Source organism: Macrobrachium nipponense, chromosome 14 (assembly GCF_015104395.2).
Source record: "Macrobrachium nipponense isolate FS-2020 chromosome 14, ASM1510439v2, whole genome shotgun sequence".
NCBI lineage: Eukaryota > Metazoa > Arthropoda > Malacostraca > Decapoda > Palaemonidae > Macrobrachium > Macrobrachium nipponense.
In genome coordinates, this window is record NC_087207.1 from 16176822 (window position 1) to 16191825 (window position 15004).

Here is a 15004-nt window from a genome sequence, read left to right on the forward strand (position 1 = left end):
ATTAAAAAAGTACAAACATAATTTTGTGAGATACGCCAAATGTTAATACAATTAATCGTATCCACAAAAATAAAGGCGTGGACGCTAAACATGGCAGGAAACACTGCAAGAAATAAAAGATATATTTCTTGTAGCATTTTTATTCAAACGTTTTGTCGCCAAGGAATTCATTTTTTGTATGCACGATTAATTATAAGACTTTTTAGGGCATTTTAATAAAATCTTGTTTAAATTTTTATTTTTGTATTTCTATGGTAAATAGTTAATGAATATAATCAACGGTTAAGATTTGTTTGTTTACGAAACAAGAAATGAGACAATAATTCAATAATGGAACCTGAATTATGGCGGGTCTCGGACTGAGCAAAAGCATAAAAACTCATCGCACATAATGTAATTATACTATATGTATACACACGCTCACACACACGCACACACACACACGACACACATACAAACTCAAACTTACACACATCTCGCAATATATATATATATCGACTGAACAATTCCTTTCGGTTAATATATATAAAATATATCAATTCCGAGGTAGAGCGAATTAGATATTAAAGGATATTTGTAGCTCGATGTTTGTATATGAATCATGGTAATGTGATATGATTATATATATATATATATATATATAATATATATATATATATATATATATATATATATATATATATATAATATATGTATGTATGCGTGTGTGTGTATGTACGTTTGTGTGCGTGCAAGCCTGCTAATGCATAACAGCTCTACCCCTTTCACTAATCATATATTATTCTGTTGTAGCAACAAGATGTATCTCTATTCTAGCTACCTGAGTAGCCCTCAGACTGAATGCGTCAAGATTCTCTCTATTTCCGGAACCATTTCCAAGAATCTCGTCGTCCGTGTTTTTTTTTTTTCTTTTTTTTAGCTCGTCCCAACTTTTCTCTCCCAATTATTGTTACTCTACTCTCGGGGCGAAGTGAGGTAGTGAGGGGATTACGAAAGACGAGGGAAAGAGGAGGGGGAAGTGGCAGGTATAAATATATATATATCTTATATATATATATATATATATATATATATATATATATATATGTATATATATATACATATATATATATATATATATATATATATATATATATATATGTATATATATATATACATATATATATATATATATATATATGTATATATATAATATATATATATATATATATATATATATATATATATATATATATATATATATATATATATATATATATATCTCCGATTCATAAATCTAAAAAAAGAAAGAAGAAATATTTGGAAGTCTGGAAGAGAGGGAGCTGGACGTCAGATTCTGGAATTCTCTTGTGAACGCTCTTTCGTAAAGGGATTTATTACTATAGTAGATTCCCATCAACCGTGCACCTGCTGTCGAGGCCAGTCCATTACGACACTCCTGATTGGCTGTTGATAAGCCACTCACAGGGCTTGAAACTCTCAGTCTCTCTCGAGAGTTCACATAGGCAGGATGTATGTTCCACCTCTCCTGAGGGATACTTTGAAAAACGCATCCCTCAGGAGAGTTGGGAGATACATTCTTCCCATGTGAACTCTCGAGAGAGACTGAGAGTTTCCAGCCCTGTGATTGGGTCATCAACCGCCAATCTGGAGCGTCGTAAGGGACTGGCCTACACATCAAGTGCTCGGTTGATGTGAATCTACTATTACTGGGTTTCCACTAAAATAAGGTTTTATTTATTTATTTATTGTTTTTTTACTGCTTTACCATTGAGAACCTAGAATTGCCGGAAACCTACAAGCATCAAGCATTAGTCTACAACTCTCGACTTAGCGATGTTGATATGTTATTTCAAAAGAGACAAGCTGAGTATTGTCAGAAATATAGGCAAAGGAATTTTTCTATTAAAATATCGTAAACAAGACGAACATTCCACTGTATCACATGGCTATAGGTTTTAGCTGATAAAGATATTTAATTGAAATATATAGGAAATCATTTAAGACTATATAGTATATCATTCAGAGTTATACAGGAAATCATTTAGATATAACCAGAGATCTTGTGACGGAGAAGTCTTTTAGCTTGTTCACAGACGCACAGACATAGGTGATAACGAAAGCTGCCTCTGGTATGGTTTTAGAATTAAACAAACGTAAATAAGTGTTACGTAATCCAGCGGTAATGGAGTTTTTGTGTAATAGATTGACATTCCTGGATTAATTAAAAAAAAAAAAGACCAAGGTTATTTTGTGGAAATTTGTTTAGCTTCATTTTCCAGACTGTGAAATTCTCTCATACGCGGAAAATCAAGTGATCTCCATTTTAATTTTCTCGAAACATGCATATCCAACAGTCGGTTTGTCCTGCAGATTGCAAAATAAAATCTACCACTGCGAGGCACAGATTACCATCAAAATGCAAAAATTACTTTATTCATGGCAATTCGCAAACATTTTCACATGTTCATGACTTGTCTGTCTTGACTTGTATTATCATATTTCGTTACGCGTGGCTGAGAAAATTATGTATAGCTATCACGTTTACCCCCATGATCAAGATCAAGATAGATAAGATAAGGCAATTTAGTGCAACATACAAAGCCAATTTTTTTCTCTAAATGTGACGATGTATGATCGTGGGGAAAACTTCACGAGTGCCTGCAAGTCTGAGGTGAACTTCTTTTAACGAGAGCTGCAGAATAAATAAATAAATAAATAAATAAATAAATAAATAAAAAATAAATAAATAAATAAATATAAATTTTCCGTGTAGCTGTACGAATTATTTTTTTTAAAGTTTAAAGATATGGTTTCAGGTAATGCTCGGGTGTCATTTATAAAGTGTGATCACTGTAATGTATCGTGGATCAGGAAATAAAAAGGCATTGCTTGTTAAGATTAGCTGAGCATTTCCGTCGTTCACCAAGAACTGGTATCTACACGACAAGACCTTCTCAGTCGGCCATCAAGGATCACTTCTCTCAATGTGAACAACACCCAGTGTCTAGAGTCAGACTCTAGAGGGATATCAGTCTGAACCAATACTATAGTTTGTTCTTCGAGGAACACCTTGACGTTTGAATTATCGGATCTTACCTAGATAGTGACCACCAAGTGTTTTTGGGGGTCGTTATCTAGGACTAATATTTCTTGGGGGTCATTATCTTTAAACACGCCGCAAGGGTGGATACATACCTGTTTAAAATCCTTGGGGGTCACCATCTAGGATAGATCCGAATGATTCCATTCTTGTAAGTTGAGAGCGATGGCGCTATAGATATTTTTGCATTTTGATGTAATTCACTTATTGTTAAAACTGATACATGAGCAAAGCCCCATACCCCCCCACCAAATTAAAAGTATTAATTATTATATTTCTTTTTACCTTACTCACTGGATTACTTTACGTATATTTCTTTTAACTTAAGTTATTTTTAGTCTCTGAAGTCTGGAAAGCATTTCCGAACGATAAGGAATGAATCGCTACTCCAAGTTTTTCTTCATATTAAAACGCCACTTTCCACGGAACAAAAGATGGCTGACGTTCTGTACTCAATTTTATGCACTCCGCTACTTAACGTTTGCTAGAGACAGCTAAGGTTTGCTGCACGTTTTTGGTATCGCTTAGTTTTCAAAATAGTACAGGCGTTAATCCTAAGCTGACACTTCTTTTACTTTTCATCTGGATTTCTGACCAGGGTGACTATTTAAGTTTTGGTATATCTAGGTAATAACTCCGCGTCGGGCATTTCTTTCGAAATTACAGTTTCCTATAGTACTGGGTTGCTTATTAAGAATTTGCCGTTATTTTTTAGTGGTCGACTGTAATCAACCATAGAAGCTAGTACTAAAACACGGCGAAATACATTGGACGCCCGAATCCCCAGTGGCTGTCGTACTCGCGCGGAACGTTCCTTGCAAATATATTACCTAAGCTTTCGTAGGAAAATGAAACAACAGGGTTAATCAACAGCGATCGAAGCTTCTCCCCGTGATTCCTTTCCCCTCCCCCTCCCCCTCCCCCTCCCCCATGCTTTTGGGAATTCCCTCCTGATCCTCCTTCTGCAGAAGTTTTCTCCTGAGGGCGCAAGAGACTCATAAGCAAGGCTCCAGGCAGCTGCTGCTCCTCAAACTTTGGCTCGTTTAATCTGTCAACTGGAGGAATCTTGCTTCCTCTCGAGTCAGCCATTACTCGTTCTAGGTTGGGGTTTCTGTGATTGCAATGACGCAGTCTTTTTTTTTACTTTGATCATTTGTTTTCCATTGATCTCTCATTTTACGTGAATTATCTTCGTTCTAATGCTTTTCAAGATTCGTTGATTGGAAAGTGTGCTTTTTAGAAATTTAAGGCTTAATAAAAGGATATGGCAAGAATTGAATTAAACCAGAGTCTTTCTCCCTTGGAAATATTTTTTTTTTTTATTTTTACCAACGATTTGACAAAGAAAAGGGAATTACGCCTTTGGTTATATGCTTGTTCTATTTCAAACGCGCAAAAAATATGGCATATTGGAAAAGCATTTCAGGGCTCTGAAGACTTTGTCTCGTAAGGAAATGCTATATTTCCTTTTTATTTCCGGTTTGGTTTTCAGCAGCACACTCCCATCTTTAACTGCTGGATGAAAACTTAACCAAAATCTCGTATTCCCTTCATCTGTTGCGTTTCCTGATCAGCAGAACCAATGAATCTCCCACTTATGCTGGTCCACTATAGTAGATTCGCATCAACCGTGCATCTGATGCCTAGGCCAGTCCCTTACGATACTCCTGATTAGCTGTTGATAAGCCAATCACAGGGCTGGAAGCTCTCAGTCTCTCGAGAGAGTTCACATAGGCAGGATGTGTGTTCCACCTCCCCTGAGGGATACGCCTTTCAAAAGTATCCCTCAGGAGAGGTGGAACATACATCCTGCCTATGTGAACTCTCGAGAAAGACTGAGAGTTTCCAGCCCTGTGATTGGCTTATCAACAGCCAATCAGGAGCTTCGTAAGGGACTGGCATAAACATCAAATGCACGGTTGTTGTGAATCTACTATAGTATAGTGGTTAGTGTGTCGTGGCATGCCACTCGGATGTCGCAGGTTCGAGCTTTCCCCAGGGCGATGTAAAATCACTGGCTCTGTATCATGATCAGTTACTACTGCAGTGTGGGATCTTTGGAAGCTTGAATTTCAAGTCAATGGCCCCTTTTGGTGTGTTTGTTCCATGCGAATAGGTTTCATCTACTGAAATAATAATAATAATAGTGCTAAAGATGCGGTTAGTTCTAACTGCCTCGCCTTTTCTTAGGAAGGGTTGATGTTTTGTTCCAGCCGTGACCGGGTTATGGACTGATCTTCGTAGTTAAGGTAGCTGGCAGTGCATTCCCACTGAGTTGGGCTCACTGCAATCTCGCTTTATGTCATTGCTGTATCTGTTTTTTTTTTTTTTTTTTTAATATCGTTATTCTTTGCCTCTCTATTTCTTTTAACATTCTGGTTTGCTTGTTTTAATGGATCCCTTTGTCATGCAGCATTTACGTTACCAAGTAGTCAAAATAATAATAATAATAATAATATATAATAATAATAATATAATAATAATAATAATAATATAATAATAGTAAAGGGAAAGTAAATCTACAATAGTATGTGTTTTGATTTTGGTCATCGAAAACTTTCTGCTCTATATATTTTAAATAATAAAATCAAACTGACATACTATTGAGGATTTACTTTTCCATGTTATTGACATATGATTATGAATTTTCTTTAAATATTATAAATATAATAATAATATATTGCGATAGTCATCTTTCAGTTTGCCATAAATGTGCTAGAATTACGTGATCACTCTGAGGGAGGAAAGAGGAACCATTATAATTTATGGAACAGTGTCTACTTATTTCCCTCTATCCTTGTTGAATGTCGTATTTACAGAGTAATTAAAGTAAAAAAACTCTCTTCTGACAATATGTACCAGTGTGTCCACGAGTGTGTGAGGGGAACGACAAGATTTTCGGTTTCACATGAGTTTTTTGACGCTTGTCATACAAAGCCCGGCTGTAACTTTTATTCCCTATGTCCTCCTCGACTTTCTATGGTGTTACTGTACGTTTGAGAGAGAGAGAGAGAGAGAGAGAGAGAGGAGAGAGAGAGAGAGAGAGAGAGACGAACTGTCCCGTATTCCAAACAGCAGGTATTTGTTCTTTGTTTTTTTAAATACTACGTATAAGCTTCGTCATTTTGATCGTATTTGCTATTTTGTAATCGAAGAGAGAGAGAGAGAGAGAGAGAGAGAGAGAGAGAGAGAGAGAGAGAGAGGCATAAGCTATGAAACTGTCCCGTATGCCTAACAGCCGTTATTTGTTTTTGTTTTTTTCGTTCATAAAGACTATGAGCTTCATCTTGTTCGTATATTCTACTATTGCGGCTGGAAATATACCAACATAATATCATTTAATAAATTAATTTCCACACGCGACCTTCACTTCTTGAAAAATATAAACGTACTCCATTTTGCATGTCCTCCAGTATAGCACAAATCATTTCTCTCTCTCTCTCTCTCTCTCTCTCTCTCTCTCTCTGCTTACTCTGAATGCGCTGATACTTTCAGCATTTTCATTAACCTCAGCCTTACCTCTCCCAGCGACCAATATTTTATTTGTCTGTAATCAACGTTTGATGAGAGCGGGAAGCCTTTTCCCACTGCACCACCAACTTCATGATTAAGGTTGGCATTAAAAGAGCTTCACTGTAATCAGAGCCGTGTGTTTTTATCAATGCTATAGTTACCGACAGTGAAATTCCATCGGTGGATACATTTTGGTTCCAATTAAGGTACTCGATTGATTTAGCTCAGGTAGTGTTCACGGGTAATTTATTTTCATTCACGTTAATTAGAGCGTGGGCAGTATCATGTAAAGAAAACAGCTATCATGCTGAGAGAGAGAGAGAGAGAGAGAGATTTAGGGCGTGGATATAAACATGGAACAATCCGATGTTTATCGGTCTCTTGGGAAGACTACTCTCTCTCTCTCTCTCTCTCTGATGAGGGGAACTCTATAAAAAAGAAAAGCCTGAGAATAAATCTAGAGATTAAGATAGTGGGAAAAAAGGAAAAGCGAGATAAAATGGGAAACGAATGCTTATCAACTGGCGAGGACTTTTCAGTTAAGATATGTCTTATCGCTTCATTGCAGAAAAAAAATCATGCGAACGACTGCCGCGAGATTATCGTTATATAATAATTAATTTGTAAAATACTTATTGAAAGGATGTGATGCGATTTATCTAGTCGATGAAAGTAAAAATCGGAATAGAATTTTTGATTCGTTATGGCAATCATCCATTCAAATTTGTTGGGATCTCATTTAGAAAAAAATAGGTTATAGTTTATTAAGAATAAAAATCCAATGAAGTAAAACTTCCAATTACAATGGAAAGACAACTTCGTCGAGAAATGTCACATAAAAAGATTTACTGAAAAACACTGTTATTAATTAAGAGTTACTATAAAAAGATTAATATCCCAATATTTTTACAACAACAGAGTTGTTGGTGTTATATTTTCTCTTTCTCAAGGGTGAAACATGTTCATGGTATTCACAAGTATTCTTTAAATCAATATATATATATATATTATATATATATATATATATATATATATATATATATATTATATATAAACATATACGCAACGATTTTGGTTTTTCCCTTTATGAGCCGACCTTCGGACACGCTAGTCTGACTTATTTTCTAGAGAGACAGAAACAGAGACCATCAAAGACATTCAACCTTTGTCCAACAGAACATCCTTTCATAAATTACAAGATAAGCACAATAATATCTCATTCCTTATCCCGATAATGGTGCCATCGCTCACAGCGCACCAAGGCCATAGCCAAGGTTTAGGCGAGACCAAGAGGGATCTTCTAGAGGGAAGGAATATAACTCCTCAGGAGATTTGGAGGGACGTAAGATCGATGTCTCGGACTGAGGGAACTTAAAGAGGACGGATTGCACCAGTCTCAGATGATGTGTTTACTTCGAGCAAAAAACTTGCCATAACCCAGTGTCTCAGATGACCTCTAACCATGTTTGTTTGTTTGTATAGAGTTTTTACGTTGCATAGAAGCAGGGTTATTCAGCAACGGGACCAACGGCTTTACGTGACTTCCGAATCACGTTGAGAGTGGACTTCTATCACCAGAAATGCACATCTCTGACCCCTCAATGCAATGCCCGAGAATCGAACTCGCGGCCACCGAAGTGTCAGGCAAAGACCATACTACTGAGGCGCTCCTCTAACCATGAGTGCTACTTCAAGCAAACTTTCTATAACCGGCTGTCTCGCCCTGTTATAATTAACACAAGATATCATAAAGTTAATCACTCCATAATCTCTCTCTCTCTCTCTCTCTCTCAAACTAGGAATTCGAAAGTTACTTTTTATTTTTTTTTCACTGGTATAGGTTCATAGTGCTAACGAATCCTACTTAACGTGAAGTTTTAATAGTAACCATGATATTTAATGACAATAACAATGGCAGCTGAACTGAAGATGAGAACTTCAAATTCTTCTCATCTTTCAGCCTGATGTTGCGATTGTTACGTCCCGCTTTAAGTAAATTTTATAAGTTAACTTTTCGCTAGTTGTGTAACCATCAAAATAGTGCAATTTTATGAATATAGCATGTCCATATGCACACTTTAGACCATCGACGTACAAATGAGTCTAAACAACTACTGAGAAAAGAATGAAAAGCGTTTTTGAAAAAACAAAAATCCCCCAAAACAAGACAGCATTGAAGGTTTATTTTTCATTAGTTATGTAATTATCAAAACAGTGTACATTTATAAATATAACATGCCCATATGCAAGCTTTAGAACAGCGACATACAAATCAGTCTAAGCAACTACCGGGAAAACAATAGAAAACAGCCCAAACATAAGCGGCATCAGACGAAAGAGAAATCTCGTTTCCACTGACAGACCCGTCAACGAAAATTTGACCCTCATGCCCTAGAGGCATTACGTATGACAGCATAATGACCTTACGAGGACTGAGGTCACGGATGACTGCGTGAGCAGACGTTCACGAAGTCCTCCAAGTAATGACTGAAACTTAATTTTGATGCATGTGTGTGTGTGTGTGTGTGTGTGTGTGTTAAGGGAAAAGGCTTTACAGAAAACAAAGAATCGGATTAAAAAAAATGGAGAATGGGAGAAATGAAGACGAGAGGAGAGAGGAGAATACAATCATGCTTGCTGTTTCAATTAAGTAGAGGCTTATAACCTATTCGTGTTTGATTTTCAAACCTCTGATAAAAGATAGCACACACGTGACCTCATTTTTTTGCAAAATATTGAAAGAAGCTTAAGTAATGGATCTTTTGACTAAAAAACTCCTCAGAGGTCTAATCTGATTATCGTATTACGTTGTCTCCGCGGATTATGAGGTTCATAAGCTATAAAAGTTATTAATCAGATTAGAAAGATGCCTTCATTCTTTTTATTTTTTTTGTGAGGTATTCGTCCGTTCACTTTATATTTTACGTTAAATATTAAAATAACCTAATTTAACTCTAATCAACGCGTGAAAACTAAATATATCATCATAGTCTCAGACAGATGAAATTTTGGTAGAACTGCTGGAAAAAAACGAACAAAGGCTCAATGGCACTTCCTCCCATTATAGTCGAATGGAAACAAAAATAAATTATCATAATTGTAGGAAATTACTCTCTAATGAATTCCTTGAGGGACCTTTTCTCCTTAGCAAATATATATCCAGAAAAGACGATTACACTGAAACTAAGATATTCATCCCTTGGGCTCTCACCTCAATTATCCTCATTTCTTTCGTTCCTTTTCCTCTAGGGTCTGATTCTGTGTTGTCTATAATAGGCCTATTAGGTCTGTTTCATAGGACTTTCTTGCCTGAGTGCCTGAGAAGGAGATCCCATTACACAGTAGTTTTTATACAAAATTGACTCTCCCATATTCATATGTTTGTTATTTTTAACGGCGCTTATTCAGTTCCTTTATTTATAGTACATTGAATAACCACATGTATTCATCTGTGGTATGATTCAATTAAAAGGGGCCGTTCGTAAATCAGAGACATTTTCTCAAATCTTTGATGATTTCAGTTTGTCCAATTTTTCATTCCTTACAAAATATTTTTTCCTGTGATAAGGTCAAACTTTGACGCATCTGAAATCTTTTCATCCGTTGCTGTTCAGAATGTCACAGTGACTGACATAGTAGCTTCTAGGCAAAAGACAACTGATTGTAAGTTACTTATAATTCTTATAAAACACCCTTTATTTTGTCTTCGTTCCTCCGTTTCCCTGCCATTTATGCCTGCTGTCATAATTGTTATTTGTTGTTTTGCTTCCTCTCCCATCTGTTATATTCTCTTATTTCTATAGCCTTCAATATTTAAAAAGAAAGAGCAAACATAGAATGTTAAACCGCTAATAGCGTCTTCTTTCTAGGGAGGTACATTTCCATATTCCATGAATGACTAATCTGCTAAACTCACACTCAACAAGGGCCATTGCTATCATTGCAGACGTGGAGAGTCCACTTGAACTTTATTTCATTCCTGGTAGTGCGTTTGCAACCTCTTGGTCTTAAGCGAAGAAGTTTCTCGGGACGGAGAGCTGTAACTGCATTCCCGGAGGTGCTTCATCTGGACGGTATTTTATTCCAAGTTGATGATGATGATGGCCGTTAAACTGCGATGATTCCTTGCTGGAACTCAAGATTCCATTAGCGATTTACTGCCAATGTCTTGCGTTAGTGCTATTAAAACTACTTTCTCTATAAATCTTGGATTTGGACCAACATAGACTCTAATAATACTTTTATTTTGTTTTAAGAGGTCCACAATAATAAAATCCATTAAAATTAGAAACAAGAACAAAATCCGGCTAAAATTCTTAGGGGCAATCGAGTTTTCTGTACAATGTATAATACTGTATGAGCCGCGGCCCATGAAACTTTCAGCCACGGTCCGGAGGTGACTTGTCCTATAACGTTGCCATGCACGATCATGGCTAATTTTAACCTTAAATAAACTATAAACCACTGATGTTAGATGGCTGCAACTTAGTATGCTTGATGATTTAAGGATGGATTATTAACATACCAATTTATAGCCCTCTAGCCTCAGTTGTTTTTAAGATCTGCGGACAGACAGACAACGCCATCTCAATAGTTTTCTTTGACAGAAAACTAAAAAATGACAATTGGTCATCCGGGACCTTATCCAGTGATTTATCTTCCAGGTGGTTTCAACAATATTTTTTTTTTCTAGGTAAGAACCGATGAATGTGATAGATACGGATGCTGGCGCGGATACTGAGGAAGCCTTAATTAGCTATAACCATAGCAAACGCATAACCACAATTCATCCACAACAAACAAATTTCCAAGCGCATGCGAACAAATAGACACTCACACAATACACACGCACACACGTGTGAATTTATATATGTATGTGTATACATGCATACATATATATATATATATACATATATATATATATATATATATATATATATATATATATATATATATATATATATATATATATATATATATATATATATATATGCCACGTGTGTCCTATTTGCTCAACAAACAGTTAATCCATTCCATAGATATGAATAATAATAATATGAAAAAAACTATCTACCTCCTATGTGGCATGTACGGCGTTCGACTCCTGTTTAATCTCTTCTGGAAAGTTGAAGAATGAACTTCTCTGAACTCTTATGAAATTTCTTTTCAATTATTTCAACCCTCGTTCAGTGTTTTGCGTACGAATAAACTTAGTCTTTAAACTTTGCAAAACTTCTTTCAAATTTTAAGCTATTTAGTCAGCGACTATTTTCAAGAATGCTTTACTTAGGCTTGTTAATTTCAACATCATTTTCTCGCATGAATTGCTATTAATCTTTGGGAACTGGAGCAATTATTCTTTAATAAGAAATTTTTAAATTACGGTCATTACTCCTTTCGTTCTCATGTTTCTTATATTGCATGGAAGGCATTGAGTTATCATTTTATCATGCTATATATATATATATATATATATATATATATATATATATATATATATATATATATATATATGTATATATATATATATATATATATATATATATATATATAAATTGTGTTTTATGACAGAGAGAGAGAGAGAGAGAGAGAGAGAGAGAATAGCTCGGAAATAAATCATCTGGATGCTACAGTCCTACTGTCATGATATATATGTATATTATTATATAATCTAGGTGTGCATGCCTGTGTATGTGTCTGTGCACGTTTTTGTGTGCGTGCATGTGCTCAATTCTTATACTGAGTAAGGTATTCGCGCGCAGCAAATTCCAATTTCGGCAATAAAATTAAACGGCCAGTGCTCGAGGACGTAGAACGGCGAACAATAAGAGATGACGGGAAATAAGAAGGCCCAGAACCAGCCCAAAAATATGCAGAGGGAATAACCGAAAGTCTGGAGGACCCGAATCCTCCTCTCTGGTGAAAATGCTTCAACGACGTCCTGGGTTCTGAAGGGATCTGCGGAGGGAGACATTTACCCTAATTGGGCCCCGGCGATTGAGGCCCATTGTCCTTTGCTCTGCTGATGGACATCCGAGGGGGGATTGCCGGCATGGCCTTTGTTTACCAAAGTAGGTGTCTTGGCAGTTGGGGGGATTTTTTCTCCGTTGTTTCTCATTCGTGCCATGCCCAAATTTGGGGGCACTTTATTATGAAGCGGCTGTTTTTGTTATGTCTATATTTCTTCATTATTTAACTATGTTGCTGTCTGCTTCGCTGTTCTCTGTAATGGAACGGCTACTGTTTTTTGTTTTTGTTTATAATTCTTCATTGTTTAACTAATATATATAATTATGTCTTTTTCTTATTTATGTCTATATTTCTTCATCATTTAACTACGTTCATGTCTACTTCGTTTTTTTTTTTTTTTTTTTTTTTTTAAGTTCTCTGCAAAAGAAAAATATTGAGATGGCTTTGTCTGTCGGTCCGCACTTTTTCTGTCCGCCCTTAAATCTCAAAAACCACTGAGGCTAGAGGGCTGTAAATTGGCATGTCGATCATCTACCCTCCAATAATCAAACATTCTAAATTTCAGCCATCTAGCCTCAGTAGCTTTTATTTGATGTAAGGTTAAATTTAGCCATAATCGCGCGTCCGGCAAGGCTATACGACAGGCCACCACCGGGATGTGACTGAAAGCTTCATGGACCACGGCTCACACAGCATTATACACTATATAGAAACCTCGATTACGCCGAAGTGTTTTACTTGCTTTAATGATGAGTCGAGCTTTGTTGGCACGGCGTATGGAGACGGGATTGTGGCAGTGAATAAGAGGGCTTCTGTGGACCTCTGGGATCGCACCTCGGCTTTCATAGAGACCCCTTTGGCTGTCGCTTCATTTTCCTCCATTTTCTGTTCTATGGAAGATTTTTTGGCAAATAGAATAGTGGACGAATGAATGTGAAATATGATAATTCTTGGGCAATTCATATCCAACACGCTAAAATCGCATTAATTTTAACAGACTTAAATGCAAACAGAAAAGTATTTAAATGTTTTGTGACATAAATCTAGTTTGTTCCTTATGTTAAAGACATAAAGATATTAGAGGAGAAGAGCCAGGCTGTATATGAGAGAGAGAGAGAGAGAGAGAGAGAGAGAGAGAGAGAGAGAGAGAGAGAGTTCCTAGATACATATCAAAGGCATATTATTCCCAGAGAAAAGCTAATCCTCGACGTCGAAATCAGCATGGCAGGTTGCCTCATTCGCAGACTGAATCTAGATAAATATTCAAATAAACACTTAAACGAAGAACAATCAGGTTGAAACTGAGGGACAAGAAGTTTGTACTTTTGCCCATCGTGCTTAAATGTTCCCAAGGAAAGAATTCATTAATAGTAAGAAAGCTGTTGGAGATGGGGAGGTCAACACGTGTCGACAAAGCTAGCGAAGGAAAAATAGTAAGCGAGGAAAATTGGTAGTAGGAGGTAGTACAATACATATTATATTTCATAATACTGAGGTCGCAAGCAAACAAAATGCTTATACTCAATCGATTGAGCGCTCGCCTCTCTTGAGAAGTTATCTATAAGGACATGGGAGAAGTTATGCAAAGGCACTTCTTCATCAGTTTTTTTTTTTTAAGAACTGGTAACAAATATTTTGTCTCGAGGTATGCTTCTAACTTCATTATGATCTTTAATGCTTGTAGGAATGGGCAAATCAATTTAGTCTCTCTCTCTCTCTCTCTCTCTCTCTCTCTCTCTCTCTTTCAAAGCTTGAAATATATGTAGAGAGATTTCTCACGTGTTGTGCGATGTTTCGGTGTATAAAAAAAATAGTAGGCAACGTAATGTACATATAGTTTCAATGATTTATTTACTTAATTTATTTGCTTATCCTTGATGATGAGATCGTAATAAGCTAGCATTCGTAACAAAAGTAGCTCAATGAAATAGATTTAAAAGAATAAAAAAATAAATAAAAAATTAAATGACTTTTTTTTGTGTGCGGATCCAACCAAACCCATGTTGTTGAGAGAACCATTAGTTGTTTGTTTGTATGGTGTTTTTACGTTGCATGGAACCAGTGGTTATTCAGCAACGGGACCAACGGCTTTACGTGACTTCCGAACCACGTCGAGAGTGAACTTCTTTCACCAGAAATACACATCTCTAACCCCACAGTGGGAGAGAACCATTAAGATTAGTTCCATTTGGTCTTCCTTCGAAGGAATTAACGTTTATACCGCTGCTGCTATAGTACGTTCACATCAACCTTGCACGTGATGTCTAGGCCACTCCCTTACGACGCTCCTGAGGGATACTTTTGAAAGATGTATCCCTCAGGAGAGGTGGAAGATACATCCGGCCTATGTGAACTCTCTCGACAGACAGTCTCCAGCCCTGTGATTGGCTTATCAACAGCCAATCAGGAGCACGTAGG